General features: G+C 49.0%; 1 long non-coding RNA gene across 1 annotated transcript; it reads right to left on the bottom strand.

Annotated features, from left to right (window-relative positions):
* Positions 1-2,026: 2,026 nt before the first annotated feature.
* On the bottom strand, positions 2,027-6,587 carry LOC127038868 (uncharacterized). The gene is made up of 3 exons (XR_007770827.1): positions 6,515-6,587; positions 3,554-3,765; positions 2,027-3,257 (listed from the first exon to the last, which is right to left on the bottom strand). It is a non-coding gene; the product is annotated as an uncharacterized LOC127038868 (long non-coding RNA).
* Positions 6,588-9,514: the final 2,927 nt, after the last annotated feature.

Raw genomic sequence — 9,514 nt, 5'->3', positions numbered from 1 at the left:
GTTCAGGCTTCCAATGAAAAATCCAAAGTTCCATGGAAATCACAGACCTTCAGCAAAAATAGTCAGTTTGTCAAACCTCACAGCTTCCACTGAGGACAAAAAAAAGTGGATGGAAAAGTTTCACCAGCCCCAGCAATCGGAGAGGAGGGCTCCCCGGGAAGTGGGGTACTCACCAGCTGGAAGGACTGGCCATTGCGAAGGTATAGCGAACCAGCTCCTCTACTGCTGAAGGTCATGGGAGTCTGGCTACTGACTTAGGCACAGGGCCCATGGGCCCGATTCTCAAAGGTATTTAGGCACCTAACTCCCATTGATTTCAGCAGAGTCTGGCATCTAAATAAACTCTGAGAATCCGAGTCTTTATGACTTGCCCAAACTAACGCAGTGAGTCAGCTGAAAGAGCTACGCCAAGGACCCACATGCCCAGCCTCTGGGCTGTGTGCTAATCAATAGTCCATGCTTCCTTTAGAGCCAGTACAGCATGCAATCCGGCTTACATGGGCGCAGCAGCGGGTCCTACGTGAGGGCGCCAAGCAGACCTCCAAACAACATGGAGTTTATGTGGGCCCGGGGCTCCAGGGAGAATGAGTCAGTTTCACAGACACTCACCACAATGCCATTCCACTGACCTGACGCCTGCCAAAACCATATGACCCCAGCAGGAGCAACAGAGAAAACATTTGATGGGGATATTTGTCGCCTGCCCTTTAAAAACAAATCAATATCGCGTATAGCAAGCCTCCCCCAGGGAAAGGGGCACTATGGCAAACCTACTTCAAATGAAATCTTTGCAAGGCCTTGCTGCAGATTGACTTTGCAATCTACCCTTTATGCATACACCTCCCCGCCACTTCCCAACCTAGCTGCTCACTTGTTCCAGTTTGAGTCCAAACCGAAATGTAGGTCTCCATCTCCTGCAGGTCAGGGAGGACACAACCAGCTGCTATCTTGCCTTACTGGCTCTCATGCTGATACCAAGTCACTTCAAACCAGGGACAGAAGCCAGCCTGGCCAACTCCGAAACAGGCTGCTGCTTTGATTCAAGTGGAACTGGGTGTTATTGCTGCTCTTAGGAAATTGCAGCCATTTAATGATTGCAATAAGCAGAGCCTGGGTTACGTACCCTGGTCGGGGCTGCCCCAGTGCAACAGCACAATAAATTAGCAAGCAAGTTGTTATTAAACTGAGAACTGCTCTAGATGGCTCTAGGAATCTCTCCAGCTATATATATTTTGTTTACGGGGTCTCTCCAATGTGTACTTACTGTGCACTCAGAAAACCAGTTATTGTTAATTAAACACCATTTGATTATTAAAAAAGCAGGAACGATTATGAATTAAAACCCTGTGTCAGTGATAAACCTAACTGTCTGCTAATTAACTCAAAGTGACAGAACTCATAAACGTCTCATTACATCCTTGTTTGTATATCACACTTTTATGAGCCGTTAATCAACTGGAAAAAGGCAGCCAAAGATGCTTCTTGGCATGCCTAGAAAATCAGAGGTATGTTGGGAAAAAGGTAATCAGAGACTTTACTAAACGCGGGGAGAGGGGGAATTCAGTCACAAGGGACCAAGCCCTCATTTACTGAGAACTCCTTAAATCAAGACACTAGGACTTGGTAGCAGTAGCTCAGATCCTCAGCTGGGGTAAATCAGTGAAGCGCCAATGAAGCTGATTTACAGTAGCTGAGGATCTGGCCCTATGAGTTGTGTGTGCTCTTACCTACATGGGAGGTTTAGCTGGCATAATCTGGTGGGGCATGGTTTAGTTTAAATCCCTTCTCAAGTTACACAAACTCAACTGGAAAGAGGACCTCTTATAGCAGAATGACAGTGTCCACCTAGGACAGGGGTGGCTAACCGGTGGCTCCTTGTACAGGCACCAACTCTGGGGCTGGAGCTGCAGGCGCCAACTTTCCAGTGGGCCGGGGGGTGCTCACGGCTGGACCCCTGGCTCAGCCACAGGCCCTGCCCCCACTCCACCCCTTCCCACCCCCTCCCCTGAGCCTGCCGTGCCCTTACTCCTCCCCCCTCTCCCCCACAGCCTCCTGCACACCACAAAACTGCTGATCAGGAAGAGGGAGGGGGAGGCGCTGATCAGCAGGGCTGCCAGTGCGTGGCAGGAGCTGGGAGTGGAGGGGGGGAGCTGGTGGGGAGCTGCTGACACATTACTGTGGCTCTTTGGCAATGTCCATTTGTAAATTCTGGCTCTTTCTAATGCTCAAGTTGGCCCCCCTGCCCTAGGGTTATAGCATTATAACTAACTCGGTCTAACTTGTCAAACTTTCCCATGTAAACAAGCTCTCGGTCACGCTGGTCTAAGTCTGCAGTAACTCCAGTGAGTTATCCAGCGTTAATGAGAACAGAGCTGGCCCCCAAGTCTGCACTATGTACTCACACAGCACTGGCCAGACCCCCAAAGCTGTGGCCCATCAAGCACTGGGCTCAGTACAAAACCTGCAATGGATTGTCTAGGGGCAGCTTCTTCTTTAGCATGTCCATAGTCCTGGTCAGGAGTGTGGCAGGGATGTCCCAGAATGTTGCAGAGACGCTCTCGGAGAGAAATCCCAGAGAATGTCACACTGGTATAACGTGACCCCATGGGTCAGCCCTGAGGATGGAACCCAGGCCCTCGAATGCTACAAGCACAAGAAGTGAAACCCTCTATTTACACTCAGAGCAGGCACAGCCTGGCCAGCAGCAGCCCCAGCTTCCCCCACTCACACTCCTGACCTGGAGGAGTGAGAGGATAGTCTAGTCTCCATTGCCCTGTCCAGGCCCGAGGCTGCCAGCTGGGGGATGGGTTCGTGCTGATTGGGGAGAGAGTGGTTTTGTGCTGCCTCCCCTGCAGTAGAATCAGGTGCCCAGGAGTTGCTGTCAGTTGATCTAAACCCAATGACGAGTCTTTCCAAAAGTTCAGTTTCAGGGAGGTGCCTGGTGAACGTGGACGTATTCCTGAGGAACCTCCTGTAGCATTGCTGGTGCTGGGCCCAGCCACGGAGAAAGAGTTCTCAGGTTTTCTGAAGAAGGAGAATTTAGACGACAGAAAACAACAAAACTGCCACGGAAAGTCAGACCCCCATCTGCGAAAGACACGGCAGATGGCAGGGTCCAGATCTGCCAGCCGTAGTCTCCCCATGGAATGGAGCTCTGAGATCTTGTAAATCTTTTGGGGCAAGGGCCATCTTTCTGTCCTGTGTCCGAGCAGCCGCGCTTATCACAATGGGGGTCCTGGTCCAAGCTCCGAGGTGTTCTGAGAATACAAATAGTAATGACAAAAGGAAACCAGAGAGTGGGTGCAAACAGGCAGCCTCCACCCTCCCTACAGACAACACAGTGCACAAACTTACCCCCCTTTCTGGCTTTTGCCTTTACTGGTAGCAACTAATAAACAGACCTCAGCCTAAGCCTCTTCCTGAGCTTGGTTTCTTTCTCAAGGTTTTCCGTGCAAGACTACTCTGGTTTCTGCCCATAGCTCTCTGGTCTCTCTATCTCAGAGAGAGATCCTCCTGGTCATTATATCCCTTGGCGGGAGCTAATTGGACTCACCTGCTCTAGGGAGTCAGCTGCAATAACTGCATCTCGGCTCCTGTCACTCCGGGTGTCTACCGCAGTTTGCAGCTCTGGGTGCTGGAGGTAGGTGACTTGCTGAGCAGTTTTCGGTTAAAGTCTGCAGCTTTGGGAGCATGGACCAGACCTGGGTCTGTGTTGCAGCAAGCTAGCGTGTCTGGCTCAACAAGGCAGGGTTCTGGAGTCCCAACCTGGCAGTGGAAAATGGGCTCAGAGGTAACTTCAGCACATCAGGTGACAGTCCCCAGCGGGTCTCTGTGACTGAATCCATCACAAGATCAAAGCAAAGCTCCAGTTTGCCACCTATGGAAATGTCCCTGCTGGATGTCAGAAAGTATGTGGGTATTGGAGATGCACTTGCCAGATTTCTGATGAGGAAGAATATATGCAAGAAGGCAGGGGAACCTAAATTGAAGTATTGCTTGAGTAACAACTCAGTATGGCCAATTCCAAGAGCTCAAAAACTATGAGTCAGGTCCCCAAAAATCATGAGATTTTGTTTTAAATAATAAGGTTTGGGTTCTTTTTATTTTATCTTCTGGTTTCTGAGCCTTTACGATGCACTTGGGTCACGTTTTCAAGCTTTGCTCAGGCTACATCTATTCTGCAGCCAGGGGTGTGATTTGCAGTCCTAGTCACATTAGTTGTACTCTTACCATCTCAGTAAAAAGAGAAGTGAGGCTGCATAAGCAAGTACGTACCCTAGGTCACCAGGTGGACTTGTGCAGCCTGTGCTGAAGCCTGCACCCCCTCACTGCTATGTTTAGTGAGCAAGTTAATTTTAAACTAGCACAAGTACATCTACACCTTTGGCTGCTGTAGAAATGTAGCCACTGCAACCATGAAGACTAGAAAAAAAATTTTAATTAAAGCTGAGATTCTCACATGACTCCAGGAGCTGGGGCTTTGGGGAAAACACCAAATATCAGGAGACTCATGATAAAATAGTGAGAACTGGCAGCACTGAGGACTATGCACTCTGGTTCATAATGATGTCCCAGCAGAGCTGAGTACAGTGGCTAGCTGGTGTATTCAGTGAGAATAAATTCATCTCTTTTCTCTGCTCATGATCATTCCCTGAGCAGACTGCAATTCCCTCCAATGTGGGTGAAATTCAACCCCGTGCAGAGGAACAGCACAAGTCCTCAGCAACCCTTAAAGCCCTCGTAGTGGTACACAAGTCTCGTGCCGGCCCCCTGCCTGAGGCGAATTTCACCCTATTGGGATCTGTTCACTAAGTCTATTTCCAGGGACACATCACAAATAGGTTGCTGCAATTTTATAATACTCCAGTTGAATTTCAAGCGGGGACACTTTGCTGTGATTGGTCACATAAAGTCACATGTTATTATTTCTACTCCCTGACTCAATGAGTGTAATAACTCTCACACACAGCAAATGTTTGTGTGTGAAAATTGAGAATCCGTCTGGCACAAGTGTTCTGGGCCTGTGACTTCTCAACTTTACTCCCTCCAGACAGTCACAGGAGCAAATTCAGCCACACAAAGGAACCCAAAGGGGCATGAACGCAACCCCAGCAAATGCACTTTCAAATTCAGGCTAATGCCACTGGGAAATGATTTGTGGTATCCACCCATCTCTGCTTCCCAAAGCCAATCTCTCTCTTCTCTGCATCTTTGTCTCTAAACTATAACCTCATACAAAGTGAGAGCTGTCACTGCTTTTGCAGCACATCACTTCCCATAATCTTCAGTGTGATCTGGCCTGCAATCAAACTGCTTATTGAATAAGAAAGGGTAATTGAGGGAGGCTCTATCATAAAGTGATCAAAGCCCGTTCTTAGCTCAAGGTCAGTTTTATTGATTTTGGCGGGGGGCGGGGAGGTTCCCCTGGAGAAAAGAAAATGAAAGTTATTTTCAGCCTCTCCGATATGTCAGAGCAATTCTAGGGCTGCTAGATAGGAACACAGCAACAGCATTTTTATGAGAGGGCTGCTTTTAGGGAGATTAAAGCCCTTATTAAAGGGAGCCCTGAAACGGCCAAGATTATTACACCTGTGCAGAATTTAATAGCAGTGCACAGACTTCTTGTGACTTTGGAGATGTCAGACATGTGTCACTTCTGAAGTGAGGCTGTGCTGAGCTGTCAATCATCTGGAATCAAAATCCCAAGTGCTCCACTGTGCAGTAGAGGGCGGTTCAGCATTAAAGAGTCCTGAGCTGCCTCTGTCAAAGCCTTCAGGAAGGTTCCCAAAGCCCAGCCGCACTTGGGTAAATGTCAAAAAAGTCACCAGGGGAAATAAATGGCAGGTTGATGGCAGGTTTGGTAAAAGCAGCTAAGATCCTTTGAAAAATTACACTTACACTTAACAAAGTTTTTTTCATTTACAAAGAAAAACACTCCAGACTTGGCTACTTCTTCACACAGTACACAGGCAACCTGTGGAACTCACTGCTGTGGGGAGTCAGGGTCAGGATAAAAGGGCTGCAAGGCAGGAGGGGACTGGGACAGCTGTCAGGGCAGAGGGAATTGCAGAGTGAGGATCCTTCCAGCAAACTGGTGAGAAGGTAAGACAAACAACACCCCAAAGAGGGAGAAGCTGGACAAGAGGCTGGGGAAGCCCACAGAGGAGAAGAGGCATGAGGTAGCTCAAGGAGCAGCAAGGGACTGGCTTGGCCTGTTCCACACGAGAGTCCTGAGCTGGAACCCAGTGCAGTGGGTGGGGCGTTTGGAGAAGGTCTTCAACCCAGAAGACCTAGGGCTGATTAGCCCCATTAGAGCCACAGAACGTCTGACTCCCCAGCCTCCTGAAGGGGACAGAGACTACTGAGGACCTGCCCAGAATGGGGCATGGCGATATAAGGGGGAGACAGCCAGGGAGATGGAGCTCCCCATCTTTTCACAAAAGGGAGTTAACAAAGGCCCCTGTATTACAGGGCCTCTAATAACAACATCATCCACAGGCCAAGGGAACCTTACCTGTGCTCTGCGGGCTGTGGACACTAACCTCCATGACTCAGTCCAGCGCCTGGCACCAACATGAAATTCACCTCGGAAAAGAAGAATAAAGACTATTAAAAGATCAGCTTTCTCTGGCCCACTCCCTGATCTGATTTAGTTTTCTCTCCGTTCCTAATTTCATCTCCTCAGTAAAACTGTTTAGCCAGCCAGTCCATGCCTCTCTTCCTGGAATGGCTGTTTTACCTTCATCTCCTCTCCCTCCTAGGCTCCTTTCCTGCTTCCTTCTTATCTCTAAGCTCTTTCTTCTGAGTTTCTGTCTCCTGACCACTTTCTTGCAGTGCTGTTGGCCCTGAGAAATAAAGCACAAGGCTCTCTCCCTTTCATATTTCATCCTTCAAGAGAGACAAGTCACCAGCAGATTTGTGGCACTAAATTCATAGGTTGGCTTCTTTAGGCAAAGATGGTTTTAAAGGGAACAATCTGAGAGCTCATTTCACAGCACCACTTGACCTCAGCCTGCTTTCTTCCTCATAAACAGCTAGACCCGCAGCCACTTTTCAGCCTTAATTGCTCCTTTTGTGCCCTAGAGGGAATGTGAGCATTTGCCAATGGGGCAAGAAGCAGGGTGGTCCAGTGACCCGAGAACAGGACACTGGGAGACCCTTCCAGCTACGTCGCTGATTCACTGTGATCTTGGGCAAGTCAACATTTTTATGCCTAATTTTTCCCCCATCTGTAAAACCAGGATAATGACAGTTACTCGGCTTTGTAAACCATCTGGGGAACTAGGGGTAGAAACACTTTTGATGAGCCTCAAACCCAAACCTCTCACGCTGCTTGCAGCTGTTTGGGTACTTTGCCTATTCGTTTATAATGTTCAAGCACCAGGATAATCCCCTGCAATAGCAGATCTCATCTGCAAAGGAGTCTCCAGGAGAGGGGGACACTGCAGGACAATCTTGATCCTATGTTCTGTTAGGCACACAGCTGTTTTCAAAGAGGAGGCCTATTCAGAAGTAGGTAACTTTGTAATTTCCAACCACATGATCAATGATTGCAACAAAAAACGTATCTAGCAAACAGTGCTACACTAAATGTTTTTCAATCAGGTTGCTACATCATGTTGAGTTTGCAGTTAGGAATCCTTAATGTCTTTGCACGGGTAGCACCATCTGGAAGCCAGTTCCTGTTTGCGTGGTTCCATCTGCCAGCTCTTCCTCGAAGCTTTGGGGCTGTCACTGAACAACATTGAAAGGGTCTAGTGAGCGCTAAGATTATCCCTCTAAATAAAGGTGTCAGGAATCTGGGAATGACACTTGGCTTTGTGTGGGGGTGAACTTTGATGTTCATGGAATGGAGGAGCCGATAGCATTAGCTAGGCCTAGGCATTGTGCAGCCAAATGCTGTCCAAGCATCCTTTCCATGTCAACACACCTTACTCCTGGCCTAGGCCACCACCTGATCCATGATCACTAATGATCCAGAATTGGAGGGTCGTTCAGGGGTAGGAGGAAACATCCACTGTGCGCTAGAGACTAAAACTTGGATGCTCACGTATTTTCACTTGTAACCAAGTCAGGGACAGCCTGTGTTGCTAGATGTGAAAGTCTAGAGGAACTAACGCCAAGATCCTCAAAGGTTTTTAGGTACTTAACTCCCACTGAAATGGAGATAGACACCATACTGTTACCTCAGTTTCCTTAAAAACCAACCCAGGGTCACACTTGTATTAGTTTTATTACAATACCGTTGTTGGGTCAGATAGAAAAGAGATGGAGCTTATCCACACACGCACACATTCACCGCATTCATACCCTCATGCACCCACACACTTACACAGGCAGACAGTTACTGGAGACAGCATGGAAGCCAAGAAGCCAAAACGTGGTAGATCTGGTGTGTCTGCCTGCGGTCATGAATCCAGGCTGGTGAGCAGGTCAAGGAGCAGCAGCTTGTGTGCATGCCTTTTTCCTTTTTGTGGAACTGAGTGGCGCTTGTCACGTACACTGAGTTTTTCTTCTGTGTCCCTCACTGAGAAGCATTGTCAGATAGGATGACCAGATGTCCCGATTTTATCAGGACTGTCCCGATAGTTACTTGTTTGCCCCGCATCATGACCAATGTTCGGTCTGGACGCGAATTGTCCAAATATTTTGCCATCCAGTGCACAGGTGGAGGGGGCTCATTCCTCCCCGCCCCAACTCCACTCCGGCCCCTCCCCTCCCCTCCCCTCCCCTCCCCAAATCCCTGCCCTGGCCCCGCCCCCAGCCCCACCCCCTCACTGCCCTATCGGCTCCGCCCCCAAATCCCCACCCTGGCCTCAAGCACACCACATTCCTCCTCCTCACCCCTCCCTCCCATGCTTGTGCTAATCAGCTGTATGATGACGCAAACGCTGGAAGGAGGTGGGAGCTGGACACAGCAGCCAGCTCAGGGGAGGTGGAGGCAGAGCAAAGGTGAGCTGATGCAGGGGGGCAGGGTGTGGAGCTGCCGGTGGGTGCTCAGCCCCACCAATTTTTCCTATGCTCCGGTGGCTCTTTTTTGTTGTTGTTGTTGTTGTTGTTGTTGTTTTGTTGTTGTTGTTGCTGCTCCGCTGGCACATCCTGATATTTCATGTTGCTCATCTGGCCACCCTATTCCCAGACCAGTTTCTTTCATGCATACCAGGTTCTTCTTTTCTTTGCAGCACCCCATGATTGCATTCTCTGGGCACACTACATCAGGCACACCTGGCTCCTGGCTCTGTTCTCCTTGCAGTTCCTCTCCACCCAGTCCCACATACACTCCCGTGTTCACACTCCCTTATCTTCCCCACACACTCCCTCCTTCCCATTCTCTCTGGTTGCCTGATGGGATATTACAAAGCTTGGAAGTTCATACAAGTGGTAACTTGAAAAGGTTACACAAGCTAACAACCACTGAAGTTGCAAAGCCTGCAAAAAGGTTGCAGAACTTAATGATACAAGTTACAGATTTTACAGTCGCATTTGATCAGAGGCTTCACATAACACGTACTCC

Source organism: Gopherus flavomarginatus, chromosome 21 (genome assembly GCF_025201925.1).
Source record: "Gopherus flavomarginatus isolate rGopFla2 chromosome 21, rGopFla2.mat.asm, whole genome shotgun sequence".
NCBI lineage: Eukaryota > Metazoa > Chordata > Testudines > Testudinidae > Gopherus > Gopherus flavomarginatus.
This window is presented reverse-complemented; position numbering and strand designations above follow the sequence as displayed.